A 15,213-nucleotide genomic window follows, 5' to 3' on the forward strand; every position below is an offset into this window, starting at 1 on the left:
AAGGATTCAGAGTTTTCTCTCAAAAAATTAATACCTATTTTACAGATATTGGTTGATCTATTTTAGAGAGAAATTCATGTAGAATTTTTATTTAACATAATATTATAAAAATTTAGAACTCAAATAAAAAAGTTTATAGAACAATATGATTAAAATTACAAAGCAATGATAACATTTAATTATTTAACAATTATATAGTTTCATTATGGCTATTGTTTTTTGGTGAATTCTCTTAAATAAATTATATAAACTACCACTTTTCTTTTGAAATACCCTAGAATATGACTTTAAATAGTACATTTTTCTACAGAACATCATTAAATTTTAAAGTTAATAAACATACAATATTGACATAATTACCATGGTTCATTTAAATTTCTTGAGTAGTCTGAGAAACATCTTTAATTTTTATTTGCTCAGATTAGTGTCTAAAGAATATTTCAGAAGAGGAAGGAAACCAAGCATGGGGGGAAAACAATCAAGGTAGTGGTAAAGTGAATATTATCACTTCATAAACATAATTATATATACATATATATATAGTCATGATGAAGCTTATTATTTCATATAATTAACACATCATAATTAAACATTTTAAAAGTGCACAATTTGCATTTTGACTTGACTTTATTGTTTTTGTCTTAGATTAGAAGCAACTCACAAGTTTCTCACTCTTTTTCCTTAGGGCAACCCCTTGCATACTATGTCAGGCCCTCTGTCTTATGAAATAAGATATTTTAGAAGGAAATTTTTGAAAAAGAAGCATCAAAACTTTACCACTCTGCATACATATCTGTTTATATCTGTAACTTTATCATAAATTTCATGCCTTAAGTTAGAGTGGGCATTGCATACATTGATGATCTTTGAAACTGTAACTTTGTTTCCTATAAATGTAAACACTTTCCTCTGAGTTATTCCTAGATTCTATTAAAGCTCATTTGGCAAGAACTGCTTAAATCAGAATGCATTGCTCATCCATTTTGTCAAACACTGAATTCCCCAATGAAGAATTATAGATTAAAGTAGGCATATATACACTGCCAGACACTTCTCAGTGTCTTGAATCTGCCTATCCTGAGTTGAATCTGCGTGTCATATCCCCTGAGCTTTCTGTTAGCTGTATGTTTTCATTTGTATGAAAAATACAACCCTCTTAAACAATGATGTAACTTTACTACCCCAAATTCTCCTTTTCCTTTTCTATATCTGAAAATAGAAATTTTTATTTTTGTATCATTCCTTACCCATTTGTTTTAATTTCTTTGGGAAATCATTACAAAATTACACAGATAGGATGTCTTTAAAACCACAGAAAGGCATGTCTAATAGTTTGGGACTCCAATAATCCCCAACTCAAGTTATTTCTATGCATTGTAGATGACACATCCTAGTTCTAGGCTTCAAAGAGTGTGGTACTCTAAAATGCATGGCCCTGTATGGCCTTGTCGGCCTACATTGGAGGGGCAAACAAGTCCTCTTCAGCCTTTCCCCTAAGAACTTTAATCCCAAGCTTCAAACTTCTCCATTGTGATTAATCAGTTCCTGGAGGCCTCACCCACAAACCATTAAGCTGAGGATTAGAATTCGGTTTGTGACTTCAGAGTGATACCTGCATTGAAACCAAAGATGCGTTTTTATTCAAGTGTTAGTTTTATTACTAAATACTATTGTTTTAAAACTCAAGGACAATGTTTCCTTGTTATATTGGTTGCAACACAATTTTCAATTTCTATTTGCCCTTTAATTTAGTCTTAGTTATGACGTGAATATTTATACAATTTCCATGTTTGTCTCATCGATTCTCTTTAAAGCTCATACAATCTCATTTCCCTCCATGAATATGCATCACTTTTGATAGATTTCGTGAGTATCTTTTTTGTTTAATTGCAAAGTAAATAATAGTTTGAATGTGCATAATTAATATTGTCTTGATAAACATCCTTGCAATAGCTTTTACTCTTTTACTAAAGAAAGCAGTAAGTTCTATTTCTGTTAGCACGTATGTGTTTTGTGTTTAGTTTACTGCTTCTGCTTCTGTATACTGCATATCACTTCCTGGTGTACATTTTGTCCATTTCAGCTGATTGCTTTCTTCATGGTGGACACAAAGTTTTTGTTTGCTTGTTATAGTTTTTATTTTTCCTTCTTTATATAGCCCATGATCCTTCTGTGAACTGGATTTCTTTTCATTAGGAATACATAAGAAGATTTGCTATTTCATTTTACACAGGATTTAAGTAGTACTTGTTGACAACAGTGGGGGATGTCTTCCTCAGTTTATGACAGCAGGATGTGAAAGTTCCTAATTCTTGACATTCTGTCATCACTTAGCAGCATGCATGCATTTTTCTTTCCAACTGTACTTCTAAGTTACATTTTTCCAATTACTGATGAGTTTGAATATCTTAGAGTACTATTTAAATTAAAATATATTAAATTGTTGATGTAAAAACACCTTTTATTTAAGGAATATGGTAGTTTATATCAGCTGTATATACAACTCATAGCATTGTAATTTCTTGTATTCTGAATAGCCTGAGTTTTTCCTTTGTTCAAATTTTTAGCAAGTTTTTTGTTATTGATTTTATTGAACTATACATTTTTCTCTACTCCCCTTCATTCCTCTGCCCTCCCCTTCAACCCTCTTCCATAGTCCTCATGCTCCCAACTAACTCAGGAGATCTTGTCCTGTTCTACCTCCCATGTATTTCTCTCTTAGGGTCCTCATTGTTGTCTAGGTTTTCCGGGATTATGAATTGTAGGCCTGGGTTTCTTTGGTCTAAAAGCTACTTATGAGTGAGTACATGTGATATTTGTCTTTTTGGGTCTGGGTTACCTCACTCAATATGATGTTTTCTCGATCCATCTATTTGCCTAAAATTTTAAGATGCCATTATTTTTTCTGCTGTGTAGTACTCCATTATGTAAATGTACCAAATTTTTCTTATCCATTCTTTGGTCAGGGACATTTAGGTTGTTTCCAGGACAAGTTGTTTCCTTGCTTTATTTGTTTTGCAGAGATTCACTGTGATATCAATATTTATTAATTGTATCAGATACTGTAAATATTTTCATGCTTTCTCTAACTTTTATCTTGCCTTATTTGTGGTATTTCTCCTCTGTTTTACAGCCTTAATTTTGTCTCAGTACTAGGATAGTAGCAGTTTTTCTTTTCAAAACAATGTTTTAAGCATTTCTATAATATTAAGTTCTCAGTTCCCATTTTAAAGATCAAGAAATTAAGGTACAGAGGTGTAGTAATAAGGAGCGGCGGGGCTGTGTCCCCAATACCCCAGCCGCCGGCCCGGCTAGCTTTTGCCCTGAAATAATTACACAGACACTGTATTCTTTTAATCACTGCTTGGCCCTTAGCTCTAGCCCTTACTGGCTAATTCTGATATCCCAATCAACCCATCTCTAACAATCTGTGAGCACCGGTCTTACCGGGAAGATTCTAGTTCAGAGCTTCATCGCGTGTGTCTGCCCAGGAGCCTGGAGCATGGCGTCTGCTCCGGAGAGGAGAGCTGTGGAGTCTGACCTCACTTCCTCTTCCTCCCGGCATTCTGTTCTGTTTACTCCTCCCACCTATCTCCTAACCAATGAGAGCCAAGCAGCTTCTTTTATTTTAACCAATGACCTTCCTCCATCACAGAGTAGCCAAAGGTATCCCTGAGTATATTTAGCTATGTAATGGTGGTACTCTTAAATAGTAATCAACCACTTTTTTATGTGCTTAAAAGTATCTTTGGTGTTGCTTTATTTTATTTTGTTTTTCACGTGCTCTTAGATTAGATTGACTTTTAATTCAGAGAACAACATCCTATCTTTGCTCACAATATGGAGGATAAACACTTTTGCCCCCTTTCACCGCCTAACATTTTTTTCTTTCTTTATTGATACTTTATAATATTTCTAGCATATTACCATTTCTTCTATACATTACCTTAGACATAAATTTAACACATATATTATTTTATAGTTCATTAAAACAGATTTATAATTTTGGTGAAATTATCCATTGCATGTATCTATTCTACTTCATGGATTTGAATTTTCATTACTGAATCAGGACTATAATAGCATATCATAGAAGTATGCTTTTCTATATAATGGAACATATCTCCTACTTCTTTTGAGGCTGACTTGATTATTCATGTACATTAATTTCTCCACATGTATTTAAAAGTAATTTCATATGTGTTTTAGAAAAGGAAAAGTAGGTGAAATATACTTAAGTAATTATTTTTACCAAGAAAATAATTTTTTTTTTTTAATGACAGCCCAACTTTGGAAGGCAATACCTGGAAATTGAATCAATTTAATGAGAGTAAGAACCACTTGGAATATGTTCAAGTCAGATGAGCGTGTAAAGAATTTGCTTGTGTAAATCCTATAAAGAACCATCATGGAGAAATCCTTTCATCTAGCAGGCCAAGGCTGTCAAGAAGAGCAAAAGTTGTTTGGATTATATTTTAGAGGAACTGTTGAACTAAAACATGGAAATTGTTCAAATGGTACACTGCCAGTGCAAAAGCATGCCACAAACACCTAGTCAGAAGACAGGGACATCCTCCTAATGCATCAACAAAACTCAAACGAACTCAGGTAAATTTTCAAAGCCAAACAGTGCATGGAGAAATTAATTGAAATCAAATGAGAAGGCAAAAAATTAAGGTATAAAGGGAAAATACTGAAAGAAAAATGTTTTAAAGAGTTTTTTAAAAAATAGACTAATTGAGAAGAATGGTAACAAATAGACATCATATAGAGACTGAAGTGAGGTAGATTAAATAATTAGAAATAAACATAATTTAAAATTGGTAGGAACAGAAGCCAGGCAAAGAGATAGTATCTCTCTCTCTCTCTCTCTCTCTCTCTCTCTCTCTCTCTCTATATATATATATATATATATATATATATATATATATATAGTGTGTGTGTGTGTGTGTGTGTGTGTGTGTGTGTGTGTGTGTCTAATATATGTAATAGAAGGGCAGGAAGAAGAGAAACAAAAAAAGCATGTAGAAAACAGTCTAAGAAATTTTCAAAAATATATGAAAAAATGACAAGACAACTGTACTTGAGGATTTTTGACTGAATGGCAAATTCCAAAATATATATTGATAAAATGATTGATTTTAAAAGTGTAAAAAAAAGGCATCATTTGAACATTCAGGAAAATGAATAATGTTATTCAGTGTTGGTTTTAAATACACTCAGTATTTTAGGGGAAGAAAATCAAATTGACTTTGGACTTTTATTTCAGATTTTATGCCAAGAAATAATAGAGTAACATTAATCATATTTTATAAAATATAGGCAAGGATTCCACAAGACCACACTATTCTTAAATTATTGACAAATATTTGATACAGAAGAACTTTAAAAATATTGTGTTTTTTTGTGTAGCTTCTGAAGAACCATCTAGAAATTAAGATTGAGCATTCTGGAGGGAAAGGGGTGAAGATATGCCTGGAATCTGTTGAAGCATGAAAATATATATAACTTTATCCTTAAGATTAAATTATGAGAATGTGAATGAGAAAATATATGATTAGAATGCCACCAGTACATATGATAGTGGATAGAGAAAAAAAGCAAAAAGTATAAAAAGCAATGGACTTTAACCCGCAGATATCAAGTGAGACAATATTAGCTTAAATTTGACAATAAAGGAATAAATATAAGAATTGAGTGCTAATCAGTATTATTAAAAATAAAATATTGATTAATAAATTAGTGTTTAGTTTAAAGAGTCATCTTAGCTGAATAGTAGTCACAGGCTTTTGGCCCAATTAATAGTATCAGGTTATGTGGGAGTGTCATATATCAATCTGTTGATTTCATTGGTTAAGCAATAAAGAAAGTGCTTGGCCCTCATAGGTTAAAACATAGGTGGGAGGAGTAAACAGAACAGAATGCCGGGAGAAAGAAGCTGAATCAGGAGTCGCCATGATTCTCCCACTCCAGGCAGACGCAGGTTAAGATCATTCCTGGTAAGCCAGCTCGTGGGCTACAGCAGATTATTAGAAATGGGCTAGTCCAGATGCGAGAGCTAGCCTAGAAGAGGCTAGATAGAAATGGGCCAAGCTGTGTTTAAAAGAATACAGTTTGTGTGTAAATATTTCGGGGCATAAGCTAGAGCTAGCCATGTGGGCGGCTGGGTGCCGGGAACGCAGCCCCGCCAATCCCAATTACAACAATCAGGCATGAATTCAATTTCGTAAATTAAGTCTTAAATCTAATTTGAAAACTGTTAGTCCCCAAACTTTTCTGCCACTATTGCTTCAATGGACATGTAAAGGTCTTGTAAACCTAATAGTTACTGAAGTTCCCACGGTTCATGGCTAGGTAAGAATACTATTAATTTTCTCCTCTGGTAGCATGGCACACTTTAACTTCCAGTAAGAAGAAAAGTGATCAGTAGGTTTGAAGCTTCTAGGGTATTACCAATTTGACTTCTCCATGCCCTATGACTCAAGAATAGAGTATCCTCAAACATAGGATCTTACTATTCAGTTCTAGATAGTAACTAAATATGAAGGAAATTGTCTCTACTCTTTTGAGTGTGTCTGTGGAACCCCACTGATAAACACTTATAAAAGAGGTATCTCACATTTGACCCTGGATTTTGTTGTTGTCTACATACTAAATCTGGATCCTTTTAGCCTCAGATTAGCATAGTTCTCAATTAGAGACTCACAAACTCGTTAATGTGAAGAGGATAAGGGACTCTTTGGAGTGTCAAGTCGTAAATGGATACTATAAATGTATATCATATACCTTTCCCATAAGTCTCACAGATCATTGTGGAAGAGGAGGTAGAAAAACTCTAAGTATAAGAGGTATGAAATGACTACTGTAAACCACTGTCTTTGAGTCATAACACTTATAGTTCCATGCAGGAACTCACAGTAATTTTCACAACTCGAGCAATATTTGCACACAATCAAGCCAACCAAAATTTTAACAAGGATGAGGGGAGACTGGAGAAATCCCAGAGGAGGAGAATCAATTTACTTCTGCTGTGGTCCTTGGTTGGCTGCCTATGTTCTACAGAATGGTCCTATACCCAGGTGCACAGAGACAGCACAACGTAGATTCAGCAGATTTCAAAAAGAGTTCATGAAAATGAGGATAGGGATCTTGTGAAGAAAGGAGGGGCTAGATTTGATCAAAACATATTACATTCTGTAGGCAGAGACAGTTTGTTTGTTTCCTGACCATCCAGACTCCCAAAATAATCATACAGAAATCTGTATTAATTGCAACACAGGCCAGTAGTTTAAGGGAATTTCTGACTGACTCTAATATCCTAAATTGACCCATTACTATTAAACTGACCTAAAAGAGTAGTCATTTACTACAATTTTAAGAAAAGCATCTATAAGAACAATCTATAATATACATTCTGTGCCAGAAAAATATATCTTATCAAAAGCCATACCACACCTTAACATATGCCCAAAAAACTTAACACAAGTGATTGCTCAGCTGTGTACATTGCTGTTCTGTTCACAATAGCTAGGAAATAAAAACAATCTAAGTGCCTTTTAACTAACAAATGCATAATGAAATGTGGTAGATATATGTTATTGTATATTATTTACCCGTTAAAAATAAAAGAAAGAAAAATAAGAAAACATAACATTTGCAGGCAAATAGATGGGACTTGGAAGATAATCTTTAGTGAAGTAGCCTAGATCCAGAAAAACAAATATCTACTGCTCTTTTTCATCTGAGGCTTCTAACTCCAAGTCTTCAAATATAAGTATATATCCTGGAGTAACATTAGAAGCCAGAGGATTAAAAAAGGCTGAGTTTTTGATTTTCTTTGATTTTCTTTAATTCTCTCTCTCTCTCTCTCTCTCTCTCTCTCTCTCTCTCTCTCTCTCTCTCTCTGGGGGGGGGTGGGTCTGTTTCTTTTTCTCTTCTCCTCCCCCCCCTCTTTCACACTCCTCCCACACATTCATGCATGTGATATAGTCGACCCTGGGAAAAGTTGAATGATTGTTATGATTATCACTTTGGATGCTTTCTGTTGAAAAATATTGCCTTTGGATGCTTGGGTAGAGATGTACTACTTAATCAACACACATTCTCACCCTCATTTCCCTGTCAGATGTCCTCGCTTCCTGGCAGTCTCAGAACATACAGTGCTGTTTACTCACCTAAATCTGCTGCTTTACGACATTGCCTTTTGACCTCCTTAGCCTCAGTAACTATCATCACATTAAGCAACCTTTTACAATTATTAGTGTTTAGAAATGAATAACCCAAAGAACAATTAAATGTGTTGGCCTTCTCGTAGTCTGTAATTTTCCCCTTTCCTCTTAAGTGACGTACTCAAACTCCTCAGTGACATTCTTTTGATTCAAAGGCACTTACAGTAAGCATTTCCTTATTTCATTTTATAACCTCTGCTAATCGGGTTTCAGTCTGTGACTTTGTCTTATCACTTTGCCCTAACTTAGACCAAGTAATTACTATCCTTACATTTTTACCTTGTAACCACGTTTTCCCTGACTTTTTAATGTAACTTCATTGGTGACCTCTACCCAAGTTAGGGCACTCCAGGTTTCTGAAGGAGGAGTGTCTGAGATGAGATGTATAATCAGAGTCCCAACTGCTTTCATAGCACTTATTGGAATACATTGTACACTGATATTTGTGACTTAGAAATGTCACAATTTTGAAACGTTTATTTTAAACAACAAATGAATATTATTATAAATGTTTAGCTTATTTTTCGGGAGCAGTTTTTATCAAAAGACACGTTTGCATTTCTGGCAATTTGGGCACACAAAAAAAGGCTCAGATAATGCTGTGAGAATTCACAAGTATTTTAGTTACTTTTACATGTGTGCTTTTATGAAGTCCCTAAAAAAGAAGAAAAAGAAATTAGATATAAAATACAGGGAAAAAATACAATAAACAAAATTCCTTATTTTTTTTGAAAAGTGGTATATTACTGAAATACAATATACAGAGAGAGGTATTTGTTTTGATTTTTGGAAATGCACGTATTTCAGCCTAATGAAGATTTTACTCACAAAAACAGACAATGGGTTGTAGCGTTTTGATATGAATTGGAGTTTTGTTTTTCTTATATTGATTTTCTTTTCAAATCACAGAATGCCTCAAGAAGTTGTAAAACCCTAGTTGGTATTTTTTTTTAATGAGCCAAGTTTTTGAATTATATAGAGACTAAAATAAGAAAACTTGCTTTGATTGGATTATGGGAGATTGGGTGTGTTCCACATTTACAGAGTAACTCACAAAGGAAGAAATGTACTTGTCCAGCAAGAACCTTGTCCCAGCAGGCATCTTTTTTATATTATGCATTTTTATCATTTTCCAGGAATATAAAACAATCATGATTGACAATGTAAAACCTAAATATGCTGTCAGGGCAACAGTAGTGCAGAAGAGAAGGAAAAAGATTGAGCGACTGTCAATGATTGTAATTGCCCACGTAGCTGCAGTAGCTCTGCATCGCAGAACTGTGTTCTCTCTGTGGGTCTTAGAGTCTGATGTGATCACACTGACAATCAAAAAGTGGCTGCCTTATTTTTTTTCCTTGAACACAGAGTTTCCTTTTATGTCCCTTTGTTAGTCAATTGACAGTGGCATCTCACCAATGGAAGGAAATGCAGGATCAATATCTGAATGAAAAGTATCCAAAACAGTGCTATATAGACTTTGAGTTTTGATGTGTGCCTCTACTCCTGTGCTACAGAAAATTAATATGGTGCATTTTAGAAAATTCTATCAAAATTGAAAATTTAAAACTATGCATATCTATTTTATACAGAACAAACACCTAATAATGTGTTTATAACTATCCGTGTATCAAACATAAAAACCAGCCAAATTTAATGCTAAAAAGCAGATGCAAGTATAATTTGTAGAGTGACTGCAATATCATGAATAGTTCCTGGAGCCTTGGAGATTCGTCTATAAACTGATATTGAGAACTTTGACAACTCAGTGTTATATACAGACTGGGGTTTACGAAGGGATCACAATTATAGGCTTCATCTTTTCAGGATGCTGAGTATAAGTGTCTGAAATTATTAACATTTTGGAGTAAGTGGAGAGCCAAGTTACTTATTTTTTTCTTGTGTGTGTGTGTTTCAAAGGAAGTCAAATCACTATGATTTTCTTCATATTGTTAACATTACACATCATTGTATGTTTAGGATTCTTCATTTCAAAAGTAATTGATGTTTTAGTCACAACTTTTACAGTGTCTTGATATTACTTTTATCAAGATATTATGTCTAATATAAAATGTATTTATAATAAAGATACATATAAATGTTATGTTATGCTATGCTATTGAGTTATTTAGGATAGCTATAGGAGGGCTTGTAGCTCTTTTACTTATTGAGGGAACACTCTTTTTGTGGCCAGGCTCACTGGTTCTGTACAGAAATATTCATACTGTATTGATATGAAGACATCACTCTCTGTATATCAAGTTCTCTTAGAAAAATCATTTCACTCTTTTGTAAATATTTTCCTTATTTAAAGTAATAAGGCTAATTTTATAGGTTTTTAAGGGTGAAACATGTCTCATTTAAAATATAAGGACTAAGGAATTTTAATGGCACGGTAAAATTTGCATGTCTGTGTAAGTTTGCTAAATATAAGATAGATACTGTGAATAAATTAGAATTGGACCTACAGCTAGATATAGCATAAAGCCATTCACATAGATAACTAAAACATAAGTTATTCTGATCATCCATGAATGTAGCAATCCCACACAATAGTGCAGCATATAAGTTTTACAGCTTTGAAAACAAGAATCAATGCAATTCAGCCAATCATCCACAGGCAAATCAGTCAGGACAGTTCTGCTTTGAAAAGAATGCCAATGTATAATAGGTAATCAAGAACACAGTCACCGATATTCCTCTTTGTGCTTTATAAACCATGCTGTGAATGTGTTTTATGGAGCTCTTATCAGTTTTGGTTTGAGGTGTCCAGATTTGGGAAGTATTATTTTATGTGCACTACAGGTGATATTTTTGTTTCTTTTTAATCTTATTTTATTTTTCACAATACTCAACAATCATAATATAATTAAAAGTCCATTTCTCTTTTCTGTTTGTGATGAGCATGGTCAGTTGTTCATTTTCTTGACCTATTTTTCTTTCTCTCATCTTTTCCCACTTTCATTTTAGTTCCCAAATTAAATTTTGTTGGGTTTTGTTGAAAGCTGCTCAGAAGTGCTAGAGAAATGATCCAAACACTTAAAACAAAACCAACATAACATATTCTTTTTTTTCCTTCTTAAAATATTCACTTGATTCCTTACTTTAAAATATTTATCACAGACTTTTCCCAAGGACATGGGTCAACAACTAATTGTGTCAATAATAATTGGGTTCCTTTTGCTATGTTTGAGTTATTGTACGTATTTATTGTAATGAGCATGTACCACTCTAAAGTAACATGCTTCAGTAGCATTGTAAGCTTGAAATACCCTGTCAGTGTGCCAGTTTTTCCTAAAATTTGTAAGCAAATATTTTCTTAATTTTTTTCTCTTTTAGTTTGGCTCAAATACCCTGGGTTTAAATATTTTCCCTTCCTATATGTATCTTAAAGACTTCTATGAAAGTGGATAAAATTCTAATTTACAGAAATATGCTGTGGCCAAGTTCCTAGGGGAAAGAAGCTAAGCAAAATAAAAATCAACAGAAAACCAACCAGTCAACAGGACAAAGTACTGTATTCAACATGGAAATTATAGAAGTTTATTAATGAGAGCTAGGAAAAAATATCAGTCATTATTCTGCCAGCGTGGGAGACTAGGAGACCACTCACTCAGCTTACAACTGGAAAGCCTCAGTTCAGTTCCCAGTACTGCCACTTACTCATGTTAAAGTATCACAGAAGCCACTTAACCTTGTATATAGCCTTTGTGGGATTGCAAAAGTCACTTAACCTTTCAACCTTAGTTTACTCTTGTGCTGATTAAAGATAAATAATACATGCTTTGAATAGCTATTATGAGAATTAACTGGGGAATGTCTATTTAAGTGCTTTGCATACTGTAAAATTTATACAATAAACACATGTACAAAAAGCAAAGCAGGACACTTAGTAGAATTTTTTTTTGTAAGCCAAAAATCAAGGGGGGGGGGCTTCAAAACCAAACATTATAAGATGAATTTAGGAAATGGATGTAAGCGAAAACTTAAAATCAATCTTTACATGTAGTTCTTTTTGCTATAGTAGAAAGAATTGTTTGGTAAGGGGGAGAGGTGGGGAAATTGGATAAGAAAAAGGGAGATTTGAAAATTAATATTTAATAGGTACATTAGATATTTTCATTCATTAAATCCTTCAGACAGTAGAGTATAAGCTTATGTTTCTACTTCCCGGAGAAGTGAATGCATTAAAACTAAATTTTCTAGACAAATTGTTGAATATCTGTCAGACACTGCATAGAAGAAGCTAGAGTCAAACATAGACCATGATGAAACAGATGGCCTTTCCATCATTTCCCTCGCCAGCACAACTGCAGAAGGCCAGGTGGTGACAGCATATTTGCTGTTTCATTATGTTCTTCCTCGCTTAGCTGCTAAGCTAGATACAAAGGTACCAGCAAGAGCTTTCCCTTAGTAGAATTCTCAGAGTCTCCTTAGTGCAGAAGCCTAACATTAACACCTCCTGGGTACTGTAGGACAATGGTCTTATACCCTGTGAAAATTTGTTATTTATATTGATTTAACAAAATGCTGATTGGCCAGTAGTCAGGCATGAAGAAGAAGTGGGGCCACTAGAGTGGGCGAATTCTGGGAAATGAAAAGGCTCAGTCTGCAGTTGTCACCTAGACACAGAGGAAGCAAGGTGAGAATGCCTCACTGATAAAAGGTACCGAGCCACGTGGCTAACACAGACAAGAATTGTGGGTTAATTTTAAATGTAAGAGTTAATAAGAATCCTGAGCTAATAGGCCAACAGTTTATAATTAATGTAGACCTCTGTGCATTTCTTTGGGCCTGAATGGCTGCTGAACAAAGTGGGACAGAAACCTCAGTCAACACCTGGGCTTCAGCAATAGCTTGTGAAAATTAACAGAATAGTATGAGTGACTTGAAAATAGGAATCCAGATTTTATAATCCACAAGAAATTCACCAACATCAATGTTTGAGGATAATGGTAAAATAAAATCAATAAAAGTAATAATGTGAAACATCTCTTCTTAGATAATAACTCTAGATCCTGATCTTCACCAATTAGATTATTGGTAAATGATGGGAGAAAATGGGGCAGCAAAGACCAAAGTGAAGAAGACAAAAAAGGGCAAGGGCAAAATGCTTTACACATCCATGAGAAGCGATCTTCATTATGCTTTCCCCAGTTTAGATTGTATAGTATTTATTTGGCTTAACTGAAACTCTTAAAAAATAGGTAAGGATAACAAATAAAAAATCACAGTCTGTATTCAGATACTGAGCATTAAGCCCTAGCCTCTAGTTAGTGAAACAAAAACATTAAAGGGGTTACTGAAATTGAATGGGTAGATCATGGCTACATCCTAATTTCTGAAGCTTTTGTAGTTCTAGTGCCAAGTTCAAGAAGATGAAATGAACACTGGCATGGCAGTCTTCGAATGTATGCTTTCACATGTGGTATGTGATGAAGGTGTGCACACTCTTCTTTCTCGCTGGCTTTTCAGATTTGCAAACATTTCAGGAAAGGTTGTCAAAAAGCTTTCTTCTTTTTTCTCCATTTGTAAATGTATTCCTGCTAAGAGGTCCATCTTTACACACTCCACTCTAATGCAAAGATCATGGTTTCAGTACCTTCCCTAAGATTTGCCTGAAACATATGGATACCAGATTATTCCGGTTGTAAAAATTACCACTTCAGCTTTGGTTCACTTACTTTGTCTGCTTCCTGTCATCCAGTCTTCTCTTTCACCCACCATGAGCCTCACTTTGGCACAGCTTCATGTCTTCAACTGTTGATATCTTATGGACTCTGGCATGTGTAGGTGTGCATGAAACTGCTGCAAAATTTGAGCTTCTGACATGAGAAAACAATATTAGTTCTTTGTTCTTTCGTTTTTAAAAAACCAAACTCATAGGGTTATTAATCATTTACTTCTCAGTGAGCCCAAAATAGGCTCAAAACAAAAGCAATTGGCAATTGTGGAAGAAACAAATTTTTTTTCAGTCCAAAAAAAAGAAAAGACTCAAAGATGAAGACTAATGTTTAAGAAAGGAATAAAAATATCACTCACAACAAAGTTTTCTGAAAAGCTAAGATTGGGGAAAGTTCCTGTTTAGGGACTAAAAGGACGCCCTGGAGGAAGAAAAGTTTGAATGCATTGTAAAAAGGAGTCACAGATAGCCTGTTGTCTGCAACTGAGAAGAGTGATCCTGAAATAGTGAAATAGAAGTGAGCCCGGGCAAAAAAAAACAGTCCACTTCCGTACATGCAGAACTAACTAGAGTGGGAGTGTTGGGATTAAAGGTGTGTGTGCCACTACTCCCTGGACTGTATGGCTAACCAGTAGCCTTAGCTATGCATTCTGATGATCAGGCAAGCTTTATTTTTTAGATCACAATCAAAGTGTCACCAGAGCAGAGATTACTAAATGTAAGTTTGTAGATTATAAAGATTAATATTTAACTTAATAGAAAAGGAACACACATACACACATTGATATATATATATATACATACATATATATACATGTATATATATGCACATATGTGTATATGTGTATACACATACATATGTATGTATATATATGTATATATACATATATACACACACACACACACACACACACACACACATATATATATATATATATATATATATATATAGAGAGAGAGAGAGAGAGAGAGAGAATTCTCTGTTCCCAGCTAGATCCTTGGGCAGCTGAGGAGAGGGAGCCTGAAATGGCCCTATCCTATATATGGCTATGGATGGAGATAGAGACAGAGACCCACATTGGAGCACTGGACTGAGCTTCCAAGGTCCAAATGAGAGGCAGTAGGAGGGAGAACATGAGCAAGGAAGTCAGGACCTTGAGGGGTGCGCCCACCCACTGAGACGGTGGGGCTGATCTAATGGGAGCTCACCAAAGCAGGCTGGACTGGGCCTGATGGAGCACATGATCAAACCGGACTCTCTGAACATGTTGGACAAGGAGGGCCGACTGAGAAGCCAAGGACAAT

This window comes from Microtus pennsylvanicus, chromosome 5 (genome assembly GCF_037038515.1).
Source record: "Microtus pennsylvanicus isolate mMicPen1 chromosome 5, mMicPen1.hap1, whole genome shotgun sequence".
In the NCBI taxonomy this organism is placed as follows: domain Eukaryota; kingdom Metazoa; phylum Chordata; class Mammalia; order Rodentia; family Cricetidae; genus Microtus; species Microtus pennsylvanicus.